This window comes from Lolium rigidum, chromosome 6 (assembly GCF_022539505.1).
Source record: "Lolium rigidum isolate FL_2022 chromosome 6, APGP_CSIRO_Lrig_0.1, whole genome shotgun sequence".
Lineage (NCBI taxonomy): Eukaryota > Viridiplantae > Streptophyta > Magnoliopsida > Poales > Poaceae > Lolium > Lolium rigidum.
The window spans coordinates 120,131,523-120,143,578 of NC_061513.1; the positions used below are offsets into that span (position 1 = coordinate 120,131,523).

Consider the following 12,056-nt stretch of genomic DNA (forward strand, 5'->3'; position numbering starts at 1 on the left):
TCGGCTTCCTCCAGCGTATATAAAGAGGGCGCGCGCTCGGCTGCATCATCACCTCCTCCACACAAAACCTAGCCGCCGCACAACCTCCACCGTAGCGCCGCCCCCCACAAACCCGCGAGGACATTCATGGTCGGTCCAGCTGGCCGTCGAGGTGGGCGCGGTCAACGCGGCAGGGCCGCCGTTCTGGAGCATCTTCGTTGCGAAGAAAAAGCACTCTAACAGTGTCAGCTGTTGGTGTCCTCGTCAGACTCGTCCGTGTGGTAGTGCTTGTGGCCTTGGACCCTCTCTTCTTAATTAATGTTAGTGGCGACCTTGGACCCTCTCTCCCCCGCTATAGTGTCGGAGAGGCATCTTTCTGAAACTGCACGATCAAACCACCTCGTCGGCGGCGATTCTCCCTCCGGCGGTCGGAGGGTGGGGGAATCCCGGATCTCGTCGAGTACATAGTGTAGGCTTGAGTAGGTTTCCTGTCGGCGGCGTTGAGGAGACGTTGGCCCAGTCGGTTTGGCATTTTGAGGCGGAGGGTGTCCTAGTCAGTGGCGGTGCTCTGCGGAGATCCATCGCTGATATGCCGCCTGGTGCATGCTATCAGCTCTCTGGAGTTTTTGTGTATACCCTTTCCTCACTGAGTCCAAGGAGCGGTGGATCCGTGCGTTTGAACAACTCAAGGTGATGTTGATGTTTGGCAAGGCGATGGTGACGGAGGCTCCTCAGAGTTGAGGTTCGTCGACTTCCCGTCCATAGAGGGACTCTTACCGATCCAAGGCTGAAGTGGGGGAGTAGCGGCGGCGCACCGGCGGCACGTCTTGTTCGTGGCCGACCACATCAGGATCCAGTTGGACTAAGTTGTAATTTCTCTTTGTTCTGGCTCTATCTTTCTAGACTTTATTTTAATATCATCAGATCTTTCTCGCAAATATAATCAATGTTAGAGGCAAAACTTTTACCTTACGTTTTTGAAAAGAAAACTAAGAACTCCTTTATGTTGCTTGACTGTGTACACGTATGTACGCGCGTATACTAAACTAGCAAGGTATGGCGCGGCGGCACGCCGCGCCGTGAGGTATATCAATGGTTGTAAATGATTTGTGAAAATGTTGTTGAGCAATGATGGACAGTAGCGGTGATATATAATTAGACTTAATTACATAGTTCATGGGATTGCCTTGGATAAGCACTAAGACATAATTACATCTTACTACATAGTTAATGGCATCATCTTACATGTGTGATATGTAGAAGACATCAGGTTCTACTTCACCTAAAGCACAACATGTTTTTGGTGATACATGTCTGGAGGAAATTGCATAGTAGGATGGTATGACTGGTAGTGCTGATGTTGCTTGGTGTTTGACTCATCAGTGCTCGGCGGCATTGTCCCCATGGACGGAGGAAAGTATGATGAGTTGTAGGCCTTTGCTGAAGAAATCGATGGAGGGTGTGGAGTCTGCTTCATCGCCGAAGGGAGCATCAGTGTATTGATTTTCTTCTTCACTCCTCATTGTTGGAGTTGTGGATTTGTTATTCTGTTGGGAGGATGCTGAGCATCCCTGGAAGGAGCATTTGAGCAATGGTGGTCGCCGCTAGCCTGCTCAATGATGCCCCTATGTGGGCTACCTCCACAAAGCTGAGAAGATCTCCTGCTGGCCTCTCTATGACCCGAACTGACTCTACACCTCAGGCGATGTTGCTGCAAAATAGTTCAGAAGTGAGGCTGCACTGTTAAGTTTTATGTGATAAACAATAAAGAGATCTCTTACTGATATTTGTACTTGCATATTTCCTAACAATTTTTCGTGAAGCCAATAATTCAAGCATTGGCAGCATTTTAACTGCCCTCTTCAGTGTTGAAGTACTGCCAGTGAGGCCAACAACTGATACTAAATTTATAATTCTTCACATCAGAGTTGCTTGTAGGATAGGGAAATACTAAAGATAATCTTAAACTAAAAGATTCATATGTCTTGTAGAACAGGGAAGCACACTGAAACTGTAGGCATACTTAGAATATATGTCCAGTATCAGAGACATCCTACTTTTCTGCGGGAAGCCAGCCTCGGTGCAATGGCAAGAAAATTGACTGCAGCGTGATCTTCTCAGCTAGACGCACCTTTGCTAATTGCCTGAATGCTAGGAAAGCTGAACTGAATGCTCTCAGGGAGGGCCTCGACCTTGCTGCTCCTGGTGCCATGGCCCATTTAATTTTGAGAGTGATTGTGCAGCCGTTGTCCAGTCTGTGAATGCCAAAGGAAGAGACAAATCTGAACTTTGTGCTTTAATCAATGAAATTAAAGAGTTGTTGATTTACTGCTCGGACCTGAAGGTCACCAAGGTGAAGAGAGAGTTAATTCGTGTCGCACATGTGGTAGCTCTTTATGCAACAATCAATAGTTTGGTTAGTTCCTGGTTACACCAAGCTCCTGTACAAAGAAACAGTGTCAGTCTTTTGTACCAGATGATTTCAAGAATTTTCATATCATATGAAATGAAGTTCTCTCTTCCTCAAAACAGAAAAAAAAACACCATCAAGATACTGATACAAAGGAGCGAATTCTTGGCCATAGAACACTTTTGCTTTGAGGATCATGAAGATGGTTTTTAGATGTAACTTTTCGGAGTACCCATAAAACAGGAACAAGTCATCCTTCCTGCATAGCCAATCAACTACACACACATTTTGTTTCCGCAAAAAATAAAACTACACACACATTTAACAAAACACTGGTCACCAAATAAATAAGAAACAACAGGAGTTTTGAGATATAATCTAGATTAGGTATCCTATGAGAACTGTAAAATGGCATACCAGACTGACATGATGAACCTTACGAAGATCTTTCATCTCTACTGTGAGTTATTTAGTATTATTTGGAGATGCCATTCTTTTTCTTACAACATCCTGTAAACAACACTTGTTATCGGCAAGGCATGTCAATGTATCATCTGACCAGGTTTCTAACAAAAATGGCCAGCTTGCATCTTTGGACCTCAGACTGTATCTCCAAGAACACCATAGTAGACAAATACATATATATTATGACCCAGAAGCTTTAGTTGAAAAAAGAGATTAGCCCATGCGAGCATTTCTTCAGATTGTGAACAAATAGGGTTTTCTATATCAAACACATCTACTAATGCACCTGTGGTATGTGGTAGAGAAGGGCTACCTTCAGGTAGGTGGACTTGATGGACAAAACAAAGAGGCGTCAGGCTGAATCCATAAGTTATTAGTCACATTCAGCTCAATTGTATGAAGGCACTCGAGTTGGTATTAGAGTAATAATAATCATGAAAAAATAAACAGTGAAGAATGTAAAACAAAAAATGGCAAGGATTATACTATATAGCGGAACTGGTTTCTGCAATAGTCTCAGTACAGAATTGAACAGCCTTGAAAAATACTGTAAGCTGAGATCAATAAGATTGTCCAGTAGCAAGTTGATTTGGAGAGATGTCACAAAATACTTGGATGTCAAAAGGAACACCAGTATTAAAACAATTAAACGATACCTAATCCACACAAACTACTCTTAAAATTATAAGACACAAAAAATAATAGATTACACGTGATATGAATGAATTCCTTCTATTATCACTGATACAGAATCAATATTTTATAGAAAAGGAAATTTCTAGAGAACAGTAGTTCTACAATGGGTTCTTCTGGTGTAGCCTACCATGAAAGTGTTAATAAGAAGTTCGACCATCTCACGAGAATGGTCATTACACCCTCTGTTGCTTAGATACCGGACTTGAGAATTTCGCGACATGAAAAAAAACTATGTTAGAAATATGAGCAGATTAAATCACACATCTAACGCTAGAAGGCACCACAACAGTACAGATGGACAATTCAGAAGCTGGGTTACAATATTAAGTTTTATTTCATAGAGTAACATTGAGGTTAATGATATTTGTGCTTGTCTATTTAATTAGCCTGGTCAGTATTGAGTAGCGTCAATGAGGCCAAAAACAGATGGTAAACACTGATAATACTTCCTTGCACCCAAATGTAAATATTACTACACATGATGACATGACCAAGAAGATAAAATACTTTATGAATAGATTTTCGCGTATTTCAGAGCAAGACGAAAATTCAAGATAAACGAAAAAGACGGTGCAGAATACTCTTTACTGGCCTTTGAATACATATGATCAGCTTAGATTTCAGTTATATCATTCTACAAATCTAGACAAAAAAAGGCTATGCTACCACATATGTTAAAAGATGTTAAGATTTCAGTTTACCCTTCTATGAAAAAAGTCTACCTAAACCCCATTAATACAAAAATCTATATAAAAAGCTATGTTACCACAGATATTAAATGGTTGCCTACTAAAGCCATATGTAGGTGAATCGGGTGATCCACGTATGCTCCTTCACCATGTTGCAATCTAAAACCCTAAACCATATATTGGTAAGAGTCAGAATATTAAAAAGCATATACGATTAAGAAAAGAAAATGCAATGCATTGAAGAAGTAATAATTGATGTAGTTTTTCTGTTCTAACATGCTACTCTACTTACTACAGAGTACCATTGAAGAAAGCACGCCAAACCAAAATTCAGAACTTCATAACGCTAGTGCATCAAAAACCTTCATCAGGAAGGGCTCCGCCCTGCAGCTTGTCATGGTTCTTCCTGCTACTTGCTAACTCCCTATCTGCCTCCTCGGCCATCTGCGGCTAGCAACCTGATCTCAAGTGTGGCCATGTGCATCGCACGGCCTCCATCGCCCAAGGATTCAACCAGTTTCGAAACTCCTGTAGAGCAGTAACCAAAACAAAATCAAAATCCTGATATAATTTTCAATCTGTTCATAAAAAGTGTATAAACGCCCTGGTCGTCTTCCAGGTGGCGGCGGGGAGGCTTCCAGCAACGCCGCACTCCAAGATGCGGAGCAGGCAACACTGCTGGTCGTCAAGAGGCCCACACCTCGGTGACGGCCGCGACACCAGAACAGAAACTGACCCACCACGTTACAGCCACCGGACGCCGAGGAGCTCGGTCAGGGAGAGCCTGGGCGAGGAAGAATTTGTCCCGGCCACCCCGACGACCGCCGCTACATGTCGCACTTCGAGTCCTCAATACTTGCGATATCCATGTCGCACTTCGAGTCCCCAATCCCCGCGGCATCGCAGTTCCATCAGTTGCCGATGCAGAGCGTGCTCCGCCTCTAATCGCAGCCGCCTCATCGGCGTCGCTCCTCCACTGTTGCTACTCTCCGGTGCCAGTACTCCCCTCTGCTCCCGCGGCGGCCGCAGCTCGACACGGACAACCGCGACCACATCGGCCGCACCTCGCCAGCAGCTCTTCCCGGCCTGCTCCACCTAAATCCGCCGCTCCTCCCCTGATGTTCTCCACTGGCGCTAGTACTCTCGTATGCTCCCGGCTGTCAAGGCGACCACACATGCTGCACCTCACCAGAAGCTTTTCGGTCAAGCCCCGGCCGCCGTTCCCGGCCGCCTCTACATCGTCGCCCAAGCAGCGCCGCCTGTCCGCCTTGGGAGGGAGAAGAGGCCGCTCAGGTGCTCCTGATGGATCACCGGCCGCGTTGGCTCGTCCCAAATCCGTGCCGCCTTGGGAGGGAAAAGAGGCCGCCCAGGTCCTCCTCCGCGCCACCAACCGCATCGGGAGGAAAAGGAGGGTCTGCCGCGCGACTACATCGGTAGGTACCCCGGCGGTCAAAGGAGGGAGAAGAGGGGGCGGCCTCCGCGGGGGTGGGAGCGAGGATTTGGTGGGGGAGCCGTCCGTCCAGATTGTGTGCTACCGGAAGGTTTGGGGAGAGAGGATGGAGTGCCACCGTGCAAGGGAGAGGCGAGAAATTGGGGAAGAAAAGGACAAGCGGGAGGCGACGGGCAGCAGCACCAAACCACCACACCAGGGAGGCCAGATGGTGGCCGAGCACCGTCGCAACGGGGAAACGGAGAAAGAGGAGACAGCGGCGCTGGACATGGTGGCCGGTCTGCTCAGAGCCCGATGCAGCCTCACCGCTTTGACGGATGTCCTGTTTTGATCAAGGTTACATGCACATGTGAATTCTACCCACGACGAAGTTGTTCCAAGGAAATACAACTTTCAGCCTCCCTCAAAATTTCTAAGAAGCACCGAAACTGCACACACACAAAACAATGCAGGAATTAACCACCAATGAACACACGTGTCAGCTTGCTGTTAATCTGAAAAAGATGTCAAAATTCTGAGAAAAATCAAGGCTGTTCACGGACAAGTATAGTACTAGCAAGGTATGGCGCGGCGGCACGCCGCGCCCGTAAGAAGGGGTGACATTATTGTCATGTAATAGTGTGCTAGTTTGCATTGGGTATCGACTCTAGCTTGTTTTAGGCAAAGCAACACGGAAGCATGTCACCTTAGAAACCTATAGTCAGTAGTTGGGTTGGATATAACACAAATCTGGCAAGGCAAATCAAAAAGTGATAAATCCCATAGCTGTATAACATGTAGAAAAATGGATAATTAACCAATTACCTATATCGCACATTCAGCTGCAAGTGATCAAGCAACATGAACTCACTCGTAGTATGATGGTACCACACTTTCGGCAATGGATGATCAAACAACATTAACTCATTACATAGTTCGACATTTGTACATACAATGTTGAGTACATACTATATGTGAGCTTTACTGTTGAGTACACACTATATCTGAGCTTGAGCTAGCTGCGAAGATAAACCATAGACCAGCTATCTTTGTCACAAAAAGATCTAGTATAAGCAAAAAATACACAGAAGAAGGATGACCTAGACCACACAATTTTCTTTGTACAAAATTATACACAGAAAAATGGTGACCTAGCCACATATATAGAGATTCTGATCTGATTCCTCCCTCTCAACTGTCACATTCAAGAGGATCCGGCTCCTCTGTCTCCGCCAAGGGTGACTCCGAGGCAACAACCGCCCATTCATGTCAGCCGCCTCCTCTTTATCATCATGTCTATTGAATATATTCACTCTATGATCTAACTTAGTTTCTATATCATAAACATGCGACTGAACACACACTTAGTAGTAGGATTACCGTCTGGAGGAGATGACCAATCTCGCGAGCAACCACACCACAAATTTAAAGAACATATCAGGCATTCCCAATATTAACTCTTGGCATGTATCACCTTATATCGAAAATGGACAAATCGCCAGTTCATATACAATATTCAGGGGTCATCAGTTGGCATGTATCACATAATGTCCAAGCTCGATAGATATATCGTATGCCACATATCGCCATTATCAGTAAAGTACTATTTGGCCTTTCGTAACCCCACACAACAACAAAACAACCATAAAAAGATGTCCAGCTGAAACGGAGAAGCCCGAGAAAGATCACTAATCCTAAAACCAAGGTCACGAATGAACAAATGATAAACAAAGGGAATTGATAGTTAATCAGGAAACCGTCCTGCAAACATACCAAAACCATGACCATTCAATGAAGAACAGAGAAAATCACTACGCATAGAGAGAAATAAGAGATGGGGAGCAGACCTTTTTTAACAGAAGCACAGTATTTTTGAATGAGCTCCCGCTTGCAACTGTGCACAACAACTCTGCAACATGCAAGAAAGGAGTGCTCGCAAGTGTAGAAATAAAGGGGAAAACAACAAAAGCAGAACAAAAGATATATTGTGTATTAATCCATAACTATCCCATCATTGTATGTGATATACTTTTACGTCCAATTTTCTTTGAAGTTTACTGTATGAAATGAACTTTTTATTCCAATGCCAGGGATAACAGAATGAAGTCGGGTACTGGCGGAAGTGATGAAGAAAAAATAGCAAGAACTTGAATTTTGATCTACCAAAGACATGTACTTATGAAAGAGATAGAGCAAAAAAGCAACAAGTTGTCATCATTTAAAATAATCTAAAAGACAATACAGTTCCCAAATAAACCTGCAGCTTAAATTAAGAACCGGTTAGAAAACGAATAACTCTCTTATCATGTGTAGATGTACATATTTTTGTATTTTTTACCACCTCACCGTACGGGAAGCCCCTACGGTGTAAATCTATCTTTCTCTATTATATGGACATCGCTTCATAATTTTAAGTGAAAATTGATCACCTTGTAGCATTAAGGGCCTAACTAAAGTACCGAGGGAGATTTAAACATGTAGTGCTTCATTGCAAATCACAATGAAGAAAATAAGGTTCCCCCATATGCGTTTTTTCTTAATGAAATAAAAAGCACCACTCTATGAAGTAGAAATATTCTCCATGTTGGTAAAGTAAATAAATGTGACAGTGCTCAAACAATCAGCTCTTGGTAAATATCATTCGAGAGCTTAGGAAAAGTTATACTCAACATACCAGGCTCATTCGATACTGCAGGGAAAGGAAATAAAACATACCTAATAATTAATCCTAAATCAATCATATGTAGTATTCACCTTCTCTTTTAGTGGAAGTCAACGATTTCTAATTATTTTGTCATCAACAATTTGTGGATACCTTAGAGAACCGAGCAGCACGGAGCAACAACAGTTTGCCTTGCCTCTTGTTGATGATATTTTTCCTGAGAGACTCTCGTCGATGATATTGATCCAATAGCTCAGAAGATACTAATGAGGTTATTCGAACTACAACACGGAGCCGCAACTATCGCCTTGTCTCGCATATCGTTGATGATATATTTTCTGAGACTCGTTGACTATATTGATCCAATAGCCCAGCAGGTAATATTGAGGTTATTCCAAATACCGCCTTTCCCATCTAAAGCTTAGCTTAGCAAACTTCGACATCTGGGATAACAAAAGAAGTGATGCAGGGCAACATATATAACAACAATAGATATTTCCAACGTATAGGATTTTCGAGATGGAAGGAGGCAATCAGACGTACCAACAATTCTATCTCAACTATAGCATCGCACAGATCGATGAAGGTGCTGCTCAACTGGTTGGAGAATCCTCTCTATGTCGCCCCAAGGAGGAACACGCACAATATGGTGCACCATGCATTGGAAAATAGTCACAAATTATGGACCGGATCAAACATTTGGCATCTACAAAAAAAGAAAGCATGATTCAGTTAGCTGAGATGTTTCAGTGGAGTATATCACTGTCATATGGAAGCTAAAATTCTGAATATTATTTAGCAAATAGAGGAAACAGCTTTGGCCGGTACCAAGCAATGCAGCAGCAGGAGTTGCTGCGTGAACCCCCACTCTGGGATCCTGTAGTCATGCAAGTGAAAATAACATTCATAGATAGCAGTTTACCATTTTTGTCCAGGTACATTAGTACATACACTTGATGGAATATCAAGTTACTCATGTGTTAATTTTACTGTATACTGACGCTACCTACTTTTGACAAAAAATCTAACAAGTGCTAAAAGAAATGGCAGTGCGGAAATGCTGGCAATAACAAAGGCGATTATTTTTATTGTGTGTGCCTCCTTAGATTTGCTTGTCAATCCTACCTACGACCTCATGATGATTAGTCTGATGATGCCCATGTCTTAACATTTATCTGGAGGAGTATAATTATTCATGATGAGTACCACCAACAGATTATACTCTCGTGCAGAAAAAGTCGAAGCAATTTCAGATACCCTGATTCAACAGCTGCAAAGCCGTTGCAATATAAAGTTAACTGCTTTCTTGCCAAAACCTCCTAAAGTTTGACTGGTGTGTGACATTTGTACTATTTTTCTTATGGGGCAAAGGATAGTCTTCTTCTTGATGTGGGCTCACGATTTTTTTTTTTTTGAACGGGCTCAGGGACTAAATTATCTGCTCTAGTACACTTCAAGTGACCCAACTATTATCACCGAAAGTACAATATTATGATTTACATCGCTTGAATCGCTCCTGTGCAAAACTGCAAACCCAACCATGAGTCACTTAAGCACAATCAGTACGGTCGAGTATAATTACCTGAAGGCTGAAGCGACGGTGCTTATCTGGTCCTGCAATGTGCATCTCGGATCCGCGCCCGGATCAATGTTCCTTGCAGGAGACAATTTGCAGCCACCAAATAGAATAAATCTCGTCTTTCAAAAGAAGCAATAGCGAGTGCAGGCCTGGCCTAGTACCCCTATTCCGCGCCCTCTCATCCTGGTGCGCTGCACGAAGGGAGCCACCGCAGTTGCAGACTTGCAGTAGTGGCGCCACCCTCTCCCCCTTCCAGTCGTACACGTTGAATGCCGGCGAGGCCCCTCGCTCGAACTTGACGCACGGCCCGTACAGTCACACCAGCTGCTGCCCGCGGCCGTGCTCCGGGTGCGGGTGCCGCAGCCTCTGTATCGCCACCAGCAGCCAGTTGCACCGTAGCCAGTTGCCGATCGTGATCAGGCCCAGAGCGTCCGCGTGGTCCAGGCCCCTGCACTCCACCTCCAGAATGATCTCCTCTTCATATGCAGATGCCGTTCTGTCCACTTCGCAAATGTCTGGCGTGTCGCTGTTCTCAGTCGCGTCGGTCCTGCGACCGGTGGCGGACGCGTTGAGCGGGCCGGGGAAGATGTGGTGGTGTCGACGTTGACCGCCGTTTGCGGCAGCGCTCTGCCAGCTTGGGGGAGGTGAGCGAGCTGTCGAAGTCGGTGCAGTATTTGTCGTGGAGCGACCACCGTCGCGCCGGGACGATGTCCACGATGACGATGCTGCGCGCGACGGTGGAGCGCTCCAGCAAGCCGAGGCTGGCTTTCTTGACGAAGAGGCCCGCGAATACCGAGGGGTTCTCGTCGAACACGTTGAAGAAGTTGCAAACGATGAAGTCCGGGCGGAGGAGGGGGAGGCCGAGGGTGTCGAGGTCCCTTGGCGTCGAGCGCGCACGTGCCCGCCTAGCCATAGAGCGTGGCCTCGCGCGCCTGGAGGCGGCACGTCGCGGGCGTGGGACGGGAGGGAGGGGAAGATCGTCGCCAGGAGGTCGCCCCCGAGCTCGGAGAGCACGGTGACACCGTGCGGCGGGTCGTCCGGGCGGGCTGGCCGGCGGCGAGGCAGGAGTAGCGAACGTGGAGACGGATGAGGTCGGCGGTGAGGTCGACGACACCGATGTTGGCCATGGGCATGGAGGAGCTCAGGAGATTGGAATACGGTGGAGGTGGAGACCGACCTGGTAATACTCGGCGAGGAGATAAGATAGAGAAAAGGAAAGATGAGAAATTTCGGGAGAGAGAATACGTGTGTGTCAAACTTTCTCTAACCGCTTAACAACTGCACTTACGTGGCTAGCTCAATTAATATCACAGCGGGCCATAGAAACGAAACTGCTACGTCCACCCAGGCTAAAAGAAGACCCACTACAGAATAAAGGAAAGAGACCACAAAAATTTCTACACACCACCAAACGTGTACACGGTAAAAGAACCGCAGGATTTCAAAACTCTGTGAAAAAAGAAGTTTGTTCACCTTTAATATAGTAGTTATATTATATATTATTTATTGAGTGCGCTAGAAACAGTCTGAGCCACCGCTGGTTGTTTGACTGTAGATCCTTCGAGGCTTCGTCACTTATCACAATCATGTCCATCCTCCGTGGACGAAAATTCCTTCGATGTCCTCTTCCGTAAAGAATCATACCCTAAATAATGCAAAACGTCATCATTGCTCGCATTGCATTGCAGACGCCCGCGGTGCAGGAGCAGCAGCACCAAATTCTTCTTGATTGATGAACCGCAATCAGAACTAAGATGGAGATGAGCCAATAAACTACAGTAGTATGCGTAGAAGGCCGCCTCATCGTAAACAAATCACTATTCTTCTTGCAAAATTGTATTGGCCGTGTTGCCTTGGCGAGTTGGACTTAGCTTCAGAAATGCTCATCTAGACGCGAAAACAAAAGCCAGCACATTAGGCGCGTGATTCAAACTTTCACGATTAGATTCTGATGGCCCTTTCGTGACGACCACCATGATTGCGGATAAGTCCTGTCTTGAATCTGCTTCAACATCAGTTTTTTAGAATGATATGTAATTATAGAAATTCAATAGATACGGATCGAATAAAGATATAATTAGCGCAATGAGTCAGCTCAAATAGCCAATTTTTCAAAATAGGCTTTCTGTTCGCTTTATAAATAAAGC

General features: G+C 45.1%; 2 long non-coding RNA genes across 4 annotated transcripts; both read right to left on the reverse strand.

Moving 5' to 3' along the window:
• Positions 1–1,105: 1,105 nt before the first annotated feature.
• Positions 1,106–5,971, reverse strand: LOC124660504. 2 transcript variants are annotated; one of them, XR_006989896.1, is made up of 4 exons: positions 4,980–5,971; positions 2,318–4,767; positions 2,111–2,234; positions 1,106–1,690 (listed from the first exon to the last, which is right to left on the reverse strand). It is a non-coding gene; the product is annotated as an uncharacterized LOC124660504 (long non-coding RNA). The 2 variants fall into 2 exon arrangements; XR_006989895.1 differs by having other exon boundaries at positions 2,318–5,971.
• Positions 5,972–6,848: 877 nt separating this feature from the next.
• On the reverse strand, positions 6,849–10,803 carry LOC124660505. 2 transcript variants are annotated; one of them, XR_006989898.1, is made up of 4 exons: positions 9,913–10,803; positions 8,874–9,036; positions 8,484–8,773; positions 6,849–7,577 (listed from the first exon to the last, which is right to left on the reverse strand). It is a non-coding gene; the product is annotated as an uncharacterized LOC124660505 (long non-coding RNA). The 2 variants fall into 2 exon arrangements; XR_006989897.1 differs by having other exon boundaries at positions 6,849–7,429; positions 7,516–8,773.
• Between the last annotated feature and the right edge of the window lie 1,253 nt (positions 10,804–12,056).